Below are 17,939 nucleotides of genomic sequence, written 5' to 3'. Positions count from 1 at the left end.
GTGGGAGGGGGAATTGAAGTGTTTGGCTGCGGGACAGTGGGGTTGGTTGGTGTGGGTGTCCCGGAGATGCTTTCTGAAGCGTTCTGTGACTTGGCGTCCTGTCTCCCTAATGTAGGGGAAAGCACATTGGGAGCAACAGATACAGTGAATGACATGTGTGGAAGTGCAGGTAAAACTCTGATTGATGTGGGGCCTTGGACAGGGGTGAGGGGGGAGGTGTGGGTGCAGGTTTTGTACTTCCTGTGGTGGCAGGGGAAGGTGGCAGGATGGGAAGGGTGGGTGGTTGGCGGGCGTGGACCTGGCCAGGTAGTCGCCAGGGTTTTTACAAATCCATTAAGGACAAAAGGATAACTGGGGAGAGAATAGGGCCCCTCAAAGATCAGCAAGGTGGCCTTTGTGTGGAGCCGCAGGAGACGGGGGAGATACTAAATGAGTATTTTGCATCAGTGTTTATTGTGGAAAATGACATGGAAGACATAGAACGTAGGGAAATAATTGGTGACATCTTGAAAAATGTCCATATTACAGAGGAGGAAGTGCTGGATGTTTTACAACACATAATAATGACCCGATTAGGTGTGTCCTAGAGCTCTGTGGGAAGCTCGGGAAGTGATTGCTGGGCCTCTTGCTGAGATATTTGTATCATCGATAGTCACAGGTGAGATGCTGGAAGACTGGAGGTTGGCAAACGTGGTGCCACTGTTTAAGCAGGGTGGTAAGGACAAGCCAGGGAACTACAGACCAGTGAACTTGCCGTTGGTGATGGGAATGTTGAGGGAATGTTGAGGGACAGGATGTACATGTATTTGGAAAGGAAAGGACTGGTTGGGGATAGTCACATGGCTTTGTGCGTGGGAAATCATGTCTCACAAACTTGATTGAGTTTTTGTGAAGAAGTAACAAAGAGGATTGGTGAGGTCAGAGCGGTGAGCGTGATCTATATGGACTTCAGTAAGGCATTCAACAAGGTTCCCCATGGGAGACTGGTTAGCAAGGTTAGATCTCATGGGGTACATGGAGAACCAGCCATTTGGATACAGAACTGGTTCAAAGGTAGACGGCAGAGGGTGGTGGTGGACGGTTGTTTTTCAAACTGGAGACCTGTGACCAGTGGAGTGCCACAAGGATCGGTGCTGGGTCCACTGCTTTTCATCATTTACATAGATCAGTTGCAGATAGGGGTGAAGAATGGTAGATGGAGTTCAATCGAGGTAAGTGTGAGGTGATGCGTTTTGGGAGATCAGATGTTAAGGAACAGGATACAGTTAATGGCAGGACTCTGAACAGAAGGATCTTGGGGTTCAAGTCTATAGCTCCCTGAAAGTGACCACCCAAGTAGAGAGGGTGGTAAAGAAGGCGTATGGCATACTGGCCTTTACAGTCGGGGAATGGAGTAAAAGAGTCAGGATGTCATATTGCAGCTTTGTAAGATTGCTGCACTTAGGCCACACTTAGAGTATTGCATTCAATTCTGGTCGTCACATTACCAGGCCCCTCTCCCTGTTCAGGCCTTTCCTGCACCATTACATCAAACAGGGTGTCCGCTAACTGAACTTCAACTCCTTCATCTTTCTCTTTAGTTTTTCCTTTGTGCTATGAATTATGATGGTGGGATCTTGTTACTACACAGTCTGGGAAATTTCCAGGGTATTTTTCTTTTAACTCCTCAGTTCCCTGGTCTTCCTTTGGTTTCTCCACAACAAGGGGTGTCACTCCCTCCTTGGATCCTGCTAAATCGTTCCCAAGAACAATCTATATTCCTGGAACTGACACTCTGTCAATCACTCCCACTGTTACTTGCCCAGTCTTGATTTGGCTCTCCAACCTGATCTTACACTGGAGAACACGAAATGTCCATCTATTCCACAAATTACCACTGTCTCAGGTCACATGTCAGAAAGAGCGTAAATACAGTCATCTCTTTCTATTAGAGTCTGATTGAATTCCTTATCTTTCAAAATTTTAACATCTTTGCCTTCTCCCCCCTTCTTTCTGAATAAACTTTACCCATGGAGGTGATGTCTTTATAGAGATCAGGCACTAACTCAGTCCCCAGCCCGTGCCTAGGCCGTGCACTCTCCTGCAGATCCTCGACTTCTCTTGGTGTTTCCTTCACTACTTTCACTAATGCCACTGGCTTCGCCTCCTTTACCACATTTTTTCCCACAGTGCCTTCCTTCAACAAACAGCACTGTGACTTTCCATGTCCCTCCTTCCCATGTCCCGCCTTTCACCTCCTTTCCACCCTTTTGGGCTTCTTTTTTCACCTGTGGTAAACTATTCCCAGTGTGCTCTACTCTTTGTTGTGTAGTGTCGGATCTCCCCTTCTCCCAGTTTCTATCCCTCACAGGATGAAATGCTTGCTGGAAGCTGAAATTTGCCTTATGTATCAACGTACATTCATCTGCCATCTCTGCTGCTCTTCTCACTTTTTGCACTCTCTGTTCATCCACATAAATTCTTATCATCTCTGGACATGAGCTTTTAAACTCCTCCAGCAAAATAATCTCTCTGAGAGCCTCACAGGTCTTATCTATTTTTAAGGCCTGCACCAATCTATCAAAATGACCATATTTAATTCTTTTGAACACAGTGTAAGTCTGACCTGGTTCCTTCTTTCTGTTTCTGAACCACTGTCTATATGATTCTGGTACCAATCCATGACCTCTCAAAGTAACCTGTTTGCCATCTGCATGATCTCTTGACCCATCATCTGACAGCGTTGCCTATATCTCACTCGAACTGCCTACCAGCTCAGTCTGAACTAGCATTACCCACAAGTTCTCTGACCACTCCATCCACCACACCAATCTTTTTAAATGAAATAAAGACGGCTTCAACATCTTTCTCATCAGAATGTAGCAATGTTTAAACACTTTTTAAAAATCCATTTGCAGGATTTGGGTGTTGCTGGCTGGGTCAGCATTGATAGCCCATCCCTATTTACCCTGCAGAAGGTAGTGGGGAGCTGCCTTCTTGAATCGCTGCAGTCCACGTGCTGTGGGTTAACGCACAATGTCGGTAGGGAGGGAATTCCAGGATTTTGACCCAGTGACTGTGAAGGAACGGCAGTATATTTTCCAAGTCAGGATGGTGAGTGGCTTGGAGGGGAACTTGCAGGTGGTAGTGTTCCCAAGTACCTGCTGCCCTTGTCCTTCTCGATGGAAGTGGTCATGGGTTTGGAAGGTGGTCTAAGGGTCTTTGGTGAATTTCTGCAGTGTGTCTTGTAGATAGTACACACACTGCTACTGAGCACTGGTGGTGGAGGGATTGAAGGTTTGTAGATGTGGTGCCAATCAAGCGAGGGCTGCTTTGTCCTGGATGGTGTCAAGCTTCTTGAGTGTTGTTGGAGCTGCACCCATCCAGGCAAGTGGGGAGGATCCCATCACACCCCTGCCTTGTGCCTGTAGATGGTGGATCGACTTTGGGGTGTCAGGAGGTGAGTTACCTGCTGCTGTGTCACTTGTCTCTGACCTGCTCTTGTAGCCACTGTGTTTATGTGGTGAGTCCAGTTGTGTTTCTGGTCAATAGTGACCCCAAGGATGTTGACAGTAGGGGATTCAGTGATGGTAATGCCATTGAATGCCAAGGGGCAGTGGTTAGGGTGTCTCTTATTGGTGATGGTCATTGTCTGGTATATTTATATGATTTCGGTTACTTGTGGTTAGTTAAATTAAAAATGAGGGAAATGGCTCTTAAGAATTGCAGAAGAGGTTTGTCCTTCCACTATCTTTCTAAATGGTGCGAATGTTACTTGTCACTTGTCAGCCCAGCCTGAATATTGTCCCGGTCGTGTTGCATTTGAGCACAGACTCTTTCAGTACTTGAGGAGTCGCGAATGGTGCTGAACACTGTGCAACCATCGGCGAACATCCCCCCTTCTGACCTGATGACAGAGGGAAGGTCATTGATGAAGCAGCTGAAGATGGTTGGGCCTAGGACACTACCCTGAGGGACTCCTGCAGAGATGTCCTGGAGCTGAAATGACTGACTCTCCACAACCACAACTCCATTTGTATGTATCACTACCTTTTCTCTGCATCTCCATCCTTTTAATTTGATTTTCCTGACTAATTCGCAACTTCTGAAGTTCAAATTCTCTCTCCTTTCTCTTCCTCTTTGCTCAGCTCTTTCTTTCTTTTTCCTCTCTCTCTCTCTCTCTCTCTCTCTCTCTCTCTCTTTCTTCTCTCATGGCACTTCTTCTCTTCCTTTATCATCTAACTCCATTTGTCTCAATTGCAATTTAAGTTTTTCTAACTCTACTGCACTGGTCTGTTTCTCTGAGACACCAAAGTGCTTGACCAACTCCATGACAATTTCAGCTTTACTTTTGTCCCTGGTTAAACCCAATTCTAACCTACTTGCTAATTTTTAAAATATGTCCTTCCACTATCTTTCTAAATGTTTTTGGCAAATTTGGGAAACAAGTTTTCTTCAAACCCCAGAACCTCCTCTGCAATTCTTAAGAGCCATTTCCCTCACTTTTAATTTAACCAACCACAAGTGACCAAAATCATATAAATTGCCTCACCTACCATTTATTTAAAAATCCAGGAGACTAATCAGCAAGTGGTTAAATCTGCTGGGACCTTTCAAACCCCAAATCTGCTCAAATCTGTCCTAATCTCAGACTGGATCTGTCTAAACCTGTCCAAATCACAGACCCAAGCCCCCGACTGTTAGGACATGGGGTAAACTCTTCTGCTAATTAAACCAAACACACAGAAACGCTCATCTCACCTTGTAATCTGTTAAAATATGAGTGACAGAGAACACACAAATTTCACTATTTAAAGAAAATAACGTGTTTATTTTTTTAATTCTAAAAGTGAACATTAACCAACAACTGTTCACAACTCTGAGCCCCCCCCCTTTCTCATATCTGTTTATTACTTGTTTCCAACTGTATAACAATATACTGTTCCAGTAAGTTGAAACTTTATTGCTGGAACAGCACAGCAGGTCAGGCAGCATCCACTGTTCCAGTAAGACACTTATTAAAATTACATCAACTTAATTTCAAAACCACACAACAGCTGTCGTCATCGGTGTCTTTCTTCTTCTGGATGAAGATCTCCCTGGGTCATCATCTTTCTTTATCCTTTAATCATGCTTCATATGAAAAGGTACCTTTGATAGATAGTGTTTCCTAATTTCTTGGATGTGTGTTGATGGCAATTGCTCTGTCTGATTTTCAAAATGCCTGCCTGTTTTATATTCCCAACATTGGATCGTCTCATTGGGTCAACGTTCGCAAGACAATAAATTGAAACTTGATTATGTTTTAGTATCCTGGGGCATAATTTAAACTGATTGGTTAAATTCAAATTGCTGTCAAAACAGCAATCGCACAGCTAATTGATGCATGCTTCAATTTCAGAATTGCCTGTAATATGCATCTGCTTATTAACTCGGTCTCTGTTTTAAAAGTTAAGCTTAGATAAGCACTTTATCTCTTAAAGGGACCACGCATTATTTCCTCTTATCATTTTAACAAACAAATTCCATTTCACTTCAGGAGTACTCTACACAACTTCATAATAATATATTAGTAATTATTTCTGATACCGGCACTTGGAATTCAGAAGATCTGCCTAATTTTGTCCAAAGGCCTGAAGGCACAGGACCAGAACTAGATCATCCAGCTCATTAGTTCCTGCTCCATGATTTGATTAAATCGTGGCTGATCTGATAATCTTACAGCTGCATTTTCCTTCCTGACCCTGACTGATTAAAATCTGTCTGTCTCAGCCTTGAAAATGCTTAATAAACAAGCCTTGAAAGCCCAATGTGGTACAGAATTCCAGAAATTCATCCCCCCAAAAAACACTCCTTAAATAGCTAACCCCTTACTCTGGGTTTAAGCTCTCTTCTCTTCAACTCTTCTACAAAGAGAAATAACCTTTTCCCATCTCCCCGTCTAATTTCTAAAAACATTCTGGTGATCTGAATACTGACTGATGCCAGTGCCATTCCTGAAGGACATTCTTCATTTGGCCAAGCACTGTCAGTCTGGAGATTTCCTGACTGCTTTCTGAGATCTTCCCCGGCCATGGCATACAGGGGACATTTTGTGACCCACATTGTGGACAGATACCTGGAGGCCCTACTGAGCAGGGTGATGCAGAGGAGGGGTGTCCTCTTTCCTCAGGACCACAGAGAATGCTATGGGAATAGATCCTGCCAGTCTGCCCTGACATTGCCAGTCAGGTCAGTGCAGTGTCGGCTGATTGGAGGAATGTCCAGCAGTGTAGGAAGGGGATCAGTGACAATGTCCACTCAGACAGTGTGGGGGTCACCATTTCACTCCAACACCTCACATTCACTCTATCTCTGTAACTGGACCCAGCTCCCACCAAGGCTAAATTGCTCATTCCTGAAGAAGGGCATGTGCCCGAAACGTCAAATCTTCTGTTCCCTAGATGCTGCCTGACCTGCTGTGCTGTTCCAGCAATAAAGTTTCAGCTAAATTCCACCCACCCTCACTTTTGCATGCAACATCTTCCCCCAGTCGTTCCCACCGACCCCAACGTCAGAAACCCTGAATGCTCCCTCTGCGCTGCCTGCTCAGTGCTTGGGACAACTGCCCGCTTGCCCCCACCTGCACCAGCACCAAGAGCTGTACAACCCCCTTCTATCTCCTTTAATAACTCCCTTTCTCCCATCCCCAGGGTAAAACGCCCACTGTCGGGCAGGAAGAACCGAGACAGGCAGTGGCCTGTCTGACATTCAGTTCCTCACCCTTCATGAGGAAAGTATCTGACGGACTGAGTATACTTCACAGGGAAATCAGGAAGGCAGAAAGGGGACATGAGGAAGCTTTGGCAAACGGGGTTAATGACAATCTAAAGGGGTTCTGGAAATACATGAAGGAGAAAAGGAGAGAACAGAGTCCCTCAAAGATCAGCAAGGACACCTATGTGTGGAACCACATGAGATGGGGGAGATACTAAATGAGTTGTATCAGTGTTTATTGTGAGGAAGGATATGGAAGATCGGGGACATGAGGAAATAAGTCGTGACAACTTGAAAAATGTTCATATTACATCCTTCTGACAGCAGGGAGACCAGAATTGCACACAGAATTTCATAAGTAGGCTCACCAATGTCCTGTACAGCCACAATAGGACCTCCCAGCTCATGTACTCAATACTCTGACCAACACGGCGAACATACCAAATGCCTTCTTCACTATCCTATAAACTTGCAACCCCACATTTGAGGAACTATGAACCAGTACTCCAAGGTCTCTTTGTTCAGAATCACTCCTCAGACCTTACCATGAAGTGTATAAGTCCTGCCCTTTCCAAAATCAGCACCTCGCATTTATGTAAACCAAGCTCCATCTGCCAGTCCTTACCCCACTGGCCCATCTGATCAAGACCCCATTGTACTCTGAGGTCACCTTCTTCACTGTCCACTCCACCAAAACTGTTGGGGTCATCTGCAAACTTACTAACCACACCCTGCGATGTTCTCTTACCATTTTGGGAATACTCGACACATCCCTATTTCCTGACAAAGGGGGTAACCTCCCATTTTCCACATCCCATTCCTTTTCCTCCTGATTTTCCTCAGATATTGCATTCCCAGTCATGGTTGCCATGTAATCATTGTTTCCGTCATTTAGGTCATTCCAAAGCCTTCAGTCGAGCCTTCCGTTGTTTACCTCATTGTGAGTGTTACATACATCCAAGTGGGGACACCTGAACTTGCTCTTTTTGACACCATTCCATTTCCCAAGCACACTGGATGCTCCACTTTCTTTCCTCGGCCTTCTAGACTTCCTCATGGCTTTTTAACTCACTGTCACCAACTTTACTTCCTTCAGTTTGGTTCCCATCCATCTGAACTCATCTCATCAGCATCAGCAAATCTCCACATAGGCATTTCACTTCCAGTCCCAATAGGGTGTAACCAAGTGGTAGTGTCCCTACGCTAGACCGCGAGGCCTGGTTCCAGTCCTACCTGCTCCAGAGGTGTGGAACAACATTCATTAGGAAAATGGGTAAAATAAAACAAAAGTTCCCCTTGACAAGTCTCACCTGCCCCAGGATTAGATTGAATTCCTCGGAAGTCTCATGCCGTCCCTCAGCATTGCTTCTCTCACCATGGATTGAAACAACTGATCCTCCTGTTCTTATACTCACTTCTTACTTTGGATTGTTTCATGTCCTATTCTTTAATCAGCCGAAACCTCATGCTACAACGATCACCGTCCTTTAAACATTCCCAGCTAACTTGGTGCCTCCCTCATTCCTGAGAACAAAGTCTCACAGTGTCTCCTCTCTGACTGAACTGGAAGCAAGTCAGAGTCATAGAGTCACAGAGATTTACAGCACGGAAACAGACCCTTCGGTCCAACCCGTCCATACTGACCAGATATCCCAACCCAATCTAGGCCCACCTGCCAGCACCCGGCCCATATCCCTCCAAACCCTTCCTAAACATATACCCATCCAAATGCCTTTTACATGTTTTAATTGTACCAGTCTCCACCACTTCCTCTGGCAGCTCATTCCATACACATACCACCCTCTGCGTGGGTCTCTTTTATATCTTTCCCCTTTCGCCCTAAACCTATGCCCTCTAGTTCTGGACTCCCCGACCCCAGGGAAAAGACCTTGGGTATTTACCCTATCCATGCCCCTCATGATTTTGTAAACCTCTATAAGGTCACCCCTCAGCCTCCAACACTCCCTGGAAACATCCTTTTAAATCTTTTCTGAACCCTTTCAAGTTTCACAACATCCTTCCGATAGGAAGGAGACCAGAATTGCAGACAATATTCCAAGAGTGGCCTAACCAATGTTCTGTACAGCCGCAATATGACCTCCCAACTTCTGTACTCAATAAGGAGAAAGTGAGGTCTGCAGATGCTGGAGATCAGAGATGGAAATGTGTTGCTGGAAAAGCGCAGCAGGTCAGGCAGCATCGAGGGAACAGGAGAATCCACGTTTCGGGCATTAGCCCTTCTTCAGAAATGAGGACAGTTTGTCCAGCAGGCTAAGATAAAAGATAGGGAGGAGGGACTTGGGGGAGGGGCGTCGGAAATGTGATAGGTGGAAAGAGGTCAAGGTGAGGGTGATAGGTCAGACTGGGGTGGGGGCGGAGAGGTCGGGAAGAAGATTGCAGGTTAGGAAGGCGGTGCTGAATTTGATGGATTTGACTGAGACAGGCTGGGGGAGGGGAAATGAGAAAACTGGTGAAATCCGAGTTCATCCCTTGTGGTTGGAGGGTTCCTAGCCGGAAGATGAGGCGTTCTTCCTCCAACCGTCGTTTTGCTGTGGTCTGACGATGGAGGAGTCCAAAGACCTGCATATCCTTGGTGGAGTGGGAGGGGGAATTGAAATGTTGAGCTACAGGGTGGTTGGGTTGGTTGGTCCGGGTGTCCCAGAGGTGTTCTCTGAAACGCTCCGCAAGTAGGCGGCCTGTCTCCCCAATATAGAGGAGGCCACATCGGGTGCAGAGGATGCAATAGATGATATGTGTGGAGGTACAGGTGAATCTGTGGCGGATATGAAAGTTTCCTTTGGGGCCTTGGAGGGAGGTGAGGGGGGAGGTGTGGGCGCAAGTCTTGCACCTCCTGCGGTTGCAGGGGAAGGTGCCGGGAGTGGAGGTTGGGTTGGTGGGGGGTGTGGATCTGACGAGGGAGTCACGGAGGGAGTGGTCTTTACGGAATGCTGATAGGGGAGGGGAGGGAAATATATCCTTGGTGGTGGGGTCCGTTTGGAGGTGGCGGAAATGACGGCGGATGATGCGCTGTACATGGAGACTGGTGGGGTGGTAGGTGAGGACCAGTGGGGTTCTGTCCTGGTGGCGGTTGGAGGGGCGGGGTTCGAGGGCGGAGGAGCGGGAAGTGGAGGAGATGCGGTGGAGGGCATCGTCGACCACGTCGGGGGGGAAATTGCGGTCCTTGAAGAAGGAGGCCATCTGGGTTGTGCGTTTTTGGAACTGGTCCTCCTGGGAGCAGATGCGGCGGAGTCGAAGGAATTGGGAGAATGGGATGGCGTTTTTACAGGGGGCAGGGTGGGAGGAGGTGTAGTCCAGGTAGCTGTGGGAGTCGGTCGGTTTGTAGTAGATGCCCGTGTTGATTCGGTCGCCTGAGATAGAAATAGAAAGGTCGAGGAAGGGGAGGGAGGAATCTGAGACTGTCCAGGTGAATTTGAGGTCAGGGTGGAAGGTGTTGGTGAAGTGGATGAACTGTTCAACCTCCTCGTGGGAGCACGAGGCGGCGCCGATACAGTCATCAATGTAGCGGAGGAAAACCCTCCTTCGACTGACTGAACTGGTCCTCACCCTGAACAACTTTTCTTTCCAATCCTCCCACTTTCTCCAAACAAAAGGAGTAGCCATGGGCACCCGCATGGGCCCCAGCTATGCCTGCCTCTTCGTAGGATATGTGGAACAGTCCATCATCCGCAACTACACTGGCCCCACCCCCCATCTTTTCCTCCGCTACATCGATGACTGTATCGGCGCCGCCTCGTGCTCCCACGAGGAGGTTGAACAGTTCATCCACTTCACCAACACCTTCCACCCCGACCTCAAATTCACCTGGACAGTCTCAGATTCCTCCCTCCCCTTCCTAGACCTTTCTATTTCTATCTCAGGCGACCGAATCAACACGGACATCTACTACAAACCGACCGACTCCCACAGCTACCTGGACTACACCTCCTCCCACCCTGCCCCCTGTAAAAACGCCATCCCATTCTCCCAATTCCTTCGACTCCGCCGGATCTGCTCCCAGGAGGACCAGTTCCAAAAACGCACAACCCAGATGGCCTCCTTCTTCAAGGACCGCAATTTCCCCCCTGACGTGGTCGACGATGCCCTCCACCGCATCTCCTCCACTTCCCGCTCCTCCGCCCTCGAACCCCGCCCCTCCAACCGCCACCAGGACAGAACCCCACTGGTCCTCACCTACCACCCCACCAGTCTCCATGTACAGCGCATCATCCGCCGTCATTTCCGCCACCTCCAAACGGACCCCACCACCAAGGATATATTTCCCTCCCCTCCCCTATCAGCATTCCGTAAAGACCACTCCCTTCGTGACTCCCTCGTCAGATCCACACCCCCCACCAACCCAACCTCCACTCCCGGCACCTTCCCCTGCAACCGCAGGAGGTGCAAGACTTGCGCCCATACCTCCCCCCTCACCTCCCTCCAAGGCCCCAAAGGAAACTTCCATATCCGCCACAGATTCACCTGTACCTCCACACATATCATCTATTGCATCCTCTGCACCCGATGTGGCCTCCTCTATATTGGGGAGACAGGCCGCCTACTTGCGGAGCGTTTCAGAGAACACCTCTGGGACACCCGGACCAACCAACCCAACCACCCTGTAGCTCAACATTTCAATTCCCCCTCCCACTCCACCAAGGATATGCAGGTCTTTGGACTCCTCCATCGTCAGACCACAACAAAACGACGGTTGGAGGAAGAACGCCTCATCTTCCGGCTAGGAACCCTCCAACCACAAGGGATGAACTCGGATTTCACCAGTTTTCTCATTTCCCCTCCCCCCAGCCTGTCTCAGTCAAATCCATCAAATTCAGCACCGCCTTCCTAACCTGCAATCTTCTTCCCGACCTCTCCGCCCCCACCCCAGTCTGACCTATCACCCTCACCTTGACCTCTTTCCACCTATCACATTTCCGACGCCCCTCCCCCAAGTCCCTCCTCCCTATCTTTTATCTTAGCCTGCTGGACAAACTGTCCTCATTCCTGAAGAAGGGCTAATGCCCGAAACGTCGATTCTCCTGTTCCCTCGATGCTGCCTGACCTGCTGCGCTTTTCCAGCAACACATTTCCATTTCTGTACTCAATACTCTGACCAATAAAGGCAAGCATTCTAAACACCTTATTCACTACCCTATCTACCTGTGACTGTACTTTCAAGGAGCTATGAACCTGCACTCCAAGGTCTCTTTGTTCAGCAACACTCCCGAGGACCTTACCAATAAGTGTATAAATCCTGCTAAGGTTTGCTTTCCCAACCTGCAGCACCTCACATTTATCTGAATTAAACTCCATCTGCCACTGCTCAGCCCATTGGCCCGTCTGGTCAAGATCCCATTGTAATTCGGGGTAACCCTCTTCGCTGTCCATTACACCTCCAATTTTGGTGTCATCTGCAAACTTACTAACTGTACCTCTTAAACTCACATCCAAATCATTTATATAAATCATTTATATGAAACGTAGTGGGCCCAATCCTTGTGGCACTCCACTGGTCACAGGCCTCCAGTCTGAAAAACTACCCTCCACCACCACCCTCTGTCTTCTACCTTTGAGCCAGTTCTGTATCCAAATGGCTAGTTCTCCCTGTATTCCATGAGATCTAACTTTGCTAATCAGTCTTCCATGGGGAACCTTGTCTAATGCCTTACTGAAGTCCACATAGATCACGTCTACATCTCTGCTCTCATCAATCCTCTTTGTTACTTCTTCAAAAAACTCAATCATGTTTTGAGACATGATTCCCCACGTACAAAGCCATGTTGACTATCCTTAATCAGTCCTTGCCTTTCCAAATATATGTACATCCTGTCCCTCAGGATTCCCTCCAACAACTTGCGCACCACCGACGTCAGGCTCACTGGCCTACAGTTCCCTGGCTTGTCCTTACCACCCTTCTTAAACAGTGGCACCATGTCAGCCAACCTCTAGTCTTCCGGCACATCACCTGTGACTATCGATGATACAAATATCTCAGCAAGAGGCCCAGCAATCACTTCCCTAGCTTCCCACAGAGTTCTAGGGTACACCTGATCAGGTCCTGGGGAGTTATCCACTTTTATGCGTTTCAAGACATCCAGCACTTCCTCCTCTGCAATATGGACACTTTTCAAGATGTCACCATCTATTTCCCTACATTCTGTATCTTCCATGTCCTTTACCACAGTAAATACTGATGCGAAATATTCGTTTAGTGTCTCCCCCATCTCCTGCAGCTCCACACATGGGAGAAAATCTCCTTCAGCACACTCTCACACTCCTGGGCTTTACTATTCTGTATACTCCTGATATTCCCGTTTGACTTAGTTCCTAATTTTGTTTGTTTAAATACCTTTCCCCCCTGTCCCACACTTCATATCATAGAAAACGAGAGACGCTTTATGGCTGATTTCTTTACCCAGCCGTCTATACGGTGGGGACTATCCCCTCCCAAGGACACAGGGGAGTGGTGCACGGACACACTGACAGCCAATGTTTGGAGCATGCCCAGTGCGAGCAGTATACACACATCAGCACATCTTGTTCCCTGTCTGATCTTCCTTTGTGTGATCGGCCCAGACCAGGTCTAATATTGATCATTAAACCCATCACACACACTCTCATCCTCACTGACTGAATACTGATGGGATGGGAGAGATCTCCAGAGTCTCCATAAGGTGTAAGGATGGAGGGGAGTGTGGGAATGAGGATTTCTGACACAGTCTCCATTCCCTCACACTTGTTGTGTTCTCACTCTCTGAGAATGGATCATTCCCCATCCTAATGGACATTTATTTTGTTTCTGCAGGTTCCCCAAGTGGGACCTACACAACAGCTCCCAGTGAGTGACTGAGGGGACAGAGTGTTGGGAATGGTGGGAGAGGGATCGGAAGGTGGAGAATTAAACTCCCTGGGAATTACTCAGTAGTGGAATCCTCAACATCCAGATCCTCAGCCTGCAGTTGTTCCTTCTTTCGTCCTTGCTCTTCAATCTCTCTTCCTCAATCATTTTTCATCCACTTGCTCACTGTCCAGGTCTCTCAGCATCCTCCCCTCAGCCGCAGCCCTCCCCACCCTCTCCCTCACCATGTTCTGGTGTATGTGAGGTGTGACAGTGCTGTGCCTTTAAGGGATGTGTTTTGTCCTGTTTCTCTTGCAGAGGGGTGTTGTCACACTGGGACCTAAATGTCTCATTCAGACAAGCAGGTGGTGAACAGCTTTGAATCATGAGTGGGTGGGGTCGGGCTGCGTGGGGTGGGTTTGGTGAAGTCTTTGCTGGCTGCTGGAGCTGAAAACCTGAATTCTCTGCTGCTGGAGTGAAACCTTCGACAGAGAGGCTTCCTTTCAGGAATCAACATGGGCAAATGTTTATTTGGGTGTTTCCTACAATTGAGCTGGAGAGAGATAGCATGTGAGAATAATAACTTCTGCTGAATTTCATTTGTCAAGAGTTTAAGGGATGCTTTTAAGTATATCAATAGGATTAAAGTTATGCCTTTCTATTGTATTTTAACTGCACTGTAAAAATAAAGTGTGTTTTGTTTAAAGACTAGTGATGGGCCAATCAAATCACATCTGGAACACAGCACTTTGACTTGCCTTTCAATAAATATAAAAGTTAGGGTCGAGGCAATTTCCATCATATACTTAGTGAGGGAACTGGTGTGATCTGTAATAAATCGGGACGTCTGGTCTGGGATCAGAACCTCCAACTCCAGGTTGGGTTCAGGAGGATTGTCCTCAAAGGCAGCAAATGGGGAGGGTTGGTATTCTCTTTTGGTGTGTTGCAATCAGTTGGTTTGAATAGGGGTGTGTTGTATAATAATGGCTGTTCTCAGAGGTTAAACGTTTCTGGGCTGCGGGGTAAGTAGTCACTTGGGGTGGATTGCAGATGGTGAATAATGGAAAGCTTTTGGAGTTGGCAGATCAGCTACAGTTACCTGCAGATGTGAGGAAAGTGGGAGATAACGGCACTGAGAGCTCTGCATTTCTGGCAAATGTAGGTGCTCTCAGAATCGTTGGAAATGGCTAAACTTCAATTGCACATGAAGGATCTAATAATAGAGGCAACAGTAAAGGAGAGAGAGAATTGCAGTAGAACAAAGAGCAAAAGAATTAGAACAGCTTGAATATGAAAAGGAAATGAAACAGTTTGCTTTACAATTGCAAGCAGAACAAAGAGAGAAAAAGAATATTGTCTTTTATAACTGATGACTGAAAATGTAAAATACTATGATCAACATATTTAAACTCTGTTGTCTTTACTAATGCTGACTGGTTTATAGAGTCATAGAGTCATCGAGATGTACAGCACGGAAACAGACCCTTCAGTCCAACCCGTCCATGCTGACCAGATATCCCAACCCAATCTAGTCCCGCCTGCCAGCACCCGGCCCATATCCCTCCAAACCCTTCCTATTCATATACCCATCCAAATGCATCTTAAATGTTGTAATTGTACCAGCCTCCACCACTTCCTCTGGCAGCTCATTCCAGGCTTGATGTGAATTTGTATTATTTTCTATCATTATTTGGAGATAGAATACAGTTGTGTTGTTTAATCATTGTGTATGAATGCCAAAAGGAAATCAATAACTAACTGTTGAAATAAATAGAAACTGTACCAGTCTTCTGTGTAATACAGACAGGTAAAACATAATTTGAACATTTGTACAGGGCTATTCAAACAGATTTATTAGCATTTTACAGGTCTTATGTTTTCTCCAAATTAGTTTGCAGATTATAAATGATGTCACGAGTGACCAATAAGTGGACAATATGTGACCTGTGACAACGTTATCTTGTTAACCTCGGAAATCATTATGCAAAACAATCTGACAGCAATTATTCAAAATTCCAATTCCAGTCAACAAATCCTAAATGGCTACAATTAGTTAAACATTCTATAAGATTTACAGTCAATTTTCTGTGTCCTCTTACTGAAACGGAATGAATTTTATTCAGTTGACAGTAAAATAGCTTATTTCATCCAGTTTATTTTGATCTTTGCAAACAATTGAATTCCTGAATAAAGCAGTGCAGAGTCAGGCTTGTGGTTTTGGGTGAGTCAAAAATGATCAACTAACAACTATAATAACTCTTTTCTTTATTCAGACTGTTTAATTGGCCAGTTTAATTTTTTACTAAATATAGTAATTGGTTTCCTCTGTGGGCAGTATCTACATAGACAGAAAATCTGATCATTGAAATGATGTTTAAAAATATTTAATGAACCAACTTTGATTCTACAGGTATTGAACAAGAATCTTACCAAAGGTCCTCACTAAATATAATGTTCTCCACCAAAATGTGCTGAGGGGCTCGGGTGAGGATTGAAAACATTGGAGGGCAGAGGAGGTGGAAGCCATAGCATTTGCAAGGGAGTGAAGGAGTGCAGGTTTAGAAAATCAGCAAATACAATCAATAAAGTTGAAAGTTAGGAATATGAGGATAAGGAAAGGAGATGAAGGAGCAGCGGTCGAAAGCTGGTGCTTCCAAATATACATGTTGGACGATAACCTGGTGTTGTGCAATCTTTTCGAATGGGTTGCAGGTTTCAGAGGGTCCCAGACTATGGGCCACAAAATCTTCTTGATGGAGCAACACCACCACCTGCTGCCTAACAACGGGACTTCATGTGTTTGTTCATCTCCTGCATTACCGGCGGTGGACAGTTGGTGGTGGTATTGTCCATCTTCCACCATCCAAACCCACACAATGGAGTTAATGTACTTCTTTCAAGCCACCGCGCTGCCATCGTTGATTATGATGCATCTCTCTAAACACAATTTGTCAAATAAAAAACTTTTCTGTTCTCCAGACATGATCCTGAACTTCCAGTCACATTGTTTTAATTGTCCCAATCTCACTACAACTTCGATTTGAACAAATCAGACTTACAAATGCCACAGGGACATGTAATAGGACAGCAAATTGTTGCAGATATTGGAAACCTGAAATATAAATTCAAAATTCTGGAAATCCCCAGCGGGTCAAGCAGTATCTGTAATGAGAAAAAGAGAGTCAAGGCTTCAGGTTCAAGACCTACACCAATCCTGAAGAAGTGTCTTTCTTCTCCCTGCACAGATACTGAGAGACTTGCTGAGCATTGTCAACACTTGCCATTTTCTCCTGGAGCAAAACAACCTCTTTGTCCATCCTGCAAAAAGCCATCAGAGCTCCTCATTCTCCAACAGCAAGAAACCCACAGGCAGCTGCTTGGGGTCTCGTTTAGCACAACTTTAAACTTTAATTTTATATCATGTTAATGTATGAAGTAAACATTCACAGCTTTCTCAGCAATCAAACTAGACAAAGCAATCCATTGATAGCTTGTTACAAATTGAATATTTGACAAAAATAACCAATGAAATGTGTGAAGGTGCAGAGCGAACTAAAACTCTTTCTTGTCTTTTTGCTTAAGAAGCAGAGCTGGAAGGGGACAGCCTGAGGCTCAGATCTGGGTGATCAGGGAGGGGGAGGAGATTCAATAAGGAGTTGGGTTTAAGTAACACTGAGTTTACATTCTCCTCTGGTGGTGCACTCTCTGAGCTGCTGTAGATGGAATTCATACAAAAGAAGGTGTAGGAAGTGGGTTTCCCTCCCAACTGGGTTTTCTTCCCCTCCTGGTCCAGGGTTCACACAGCGGGTCACACACCAACAGTCCCCTACTCCCACATTATACCATTGTGAAGGAGAAGGTTGATTTGGGAGATGGTTGACTCAGACCCTCACACCAGCCAGAAACAGTCCATTGTTAATTTTCATGAAATAGTGTACATGTGGTCAGGTCAAGTGCAAATGAAAAAAATAGTTTTGGTAATTTATTGGAAATGTATTTAATAAGAGCACTCTAAGTGTATCACAGAAATATAATACTTCTCACCACTGGGTGACATGGTGGCTCAGTAGTTAGCATTGATGCCTCACAGCACCAGGGTCCCAGGTTTGATTCCTGTCTGTGTGGAGTTTGCACGTTCTGCCCGTGTCTGTGTGGGTTTCCTCCAGGTGCTCCCGGTTTCCTCCCACAGTCTAAAGATGTGTAAGTTCGGTGAATTGGCCATGCTAAATTGCCCATAGTGCCAGGTGCATTAGTCAGAGGGAAATGGGTCTGGGTGGCTTACTCTTTGGAGGGTCAGTGTGGACTTGTTGGGCCAAAGGGCCTGTTTCAACACTGTAGGGAATCTAATCTAATCAAAACACAGAAAGTG

General features: G+C 46.2%; 2 protein-coding genes across 2 annotated transcripts in view; one reads left to right on the top strand and one right to left on the bottom strand.

Moving 5' to 3' along the window:
- Window positions 1-17,939, bottom strand: part of LOC148140874 (class I histocompatibility antigen, F10 alpha chain-like) — a 275,899-nt gene that overhangs the window by 81,295 nt on the left and 176,665 nt on the right. The window lies entirely within an intron of this gene.
- LOC148140878 (H-2 class I histocompatibility antigen, alpha chain-like) overlaps window positions 1-17,939 on the top strand; it is a 450,761-nt gene that overhangs the window by 419,954 nt on the left and 12,868 nt on the right. The gene's annotated exons all lie outside the window — the stretch shown is intronic.

This window comes from Chiloscyllium plagiosum, unplaced genomic scaffold (assembly GCF_037043375.1).
Source record: "Chiloscyllium plagiosum isolate Xiang-an unplaced genomic scaffold, Cpla_swu_hap1 HiC_scaffold_35, whole genome shotgun sequence".
Lineage (NCBI taxonomy): Eukaryota > Metazoa > Chordata > Chondrichthyes > Orectolobiformes > Hemiscylliidae > Chiloscyllium > Chiloscyllium plagiosum.
The sequence above is the reverse complement of the archived record's forward strand: the minus strand, read 5'-3'. Positions and strand labels throughout refer to the sequence as shown.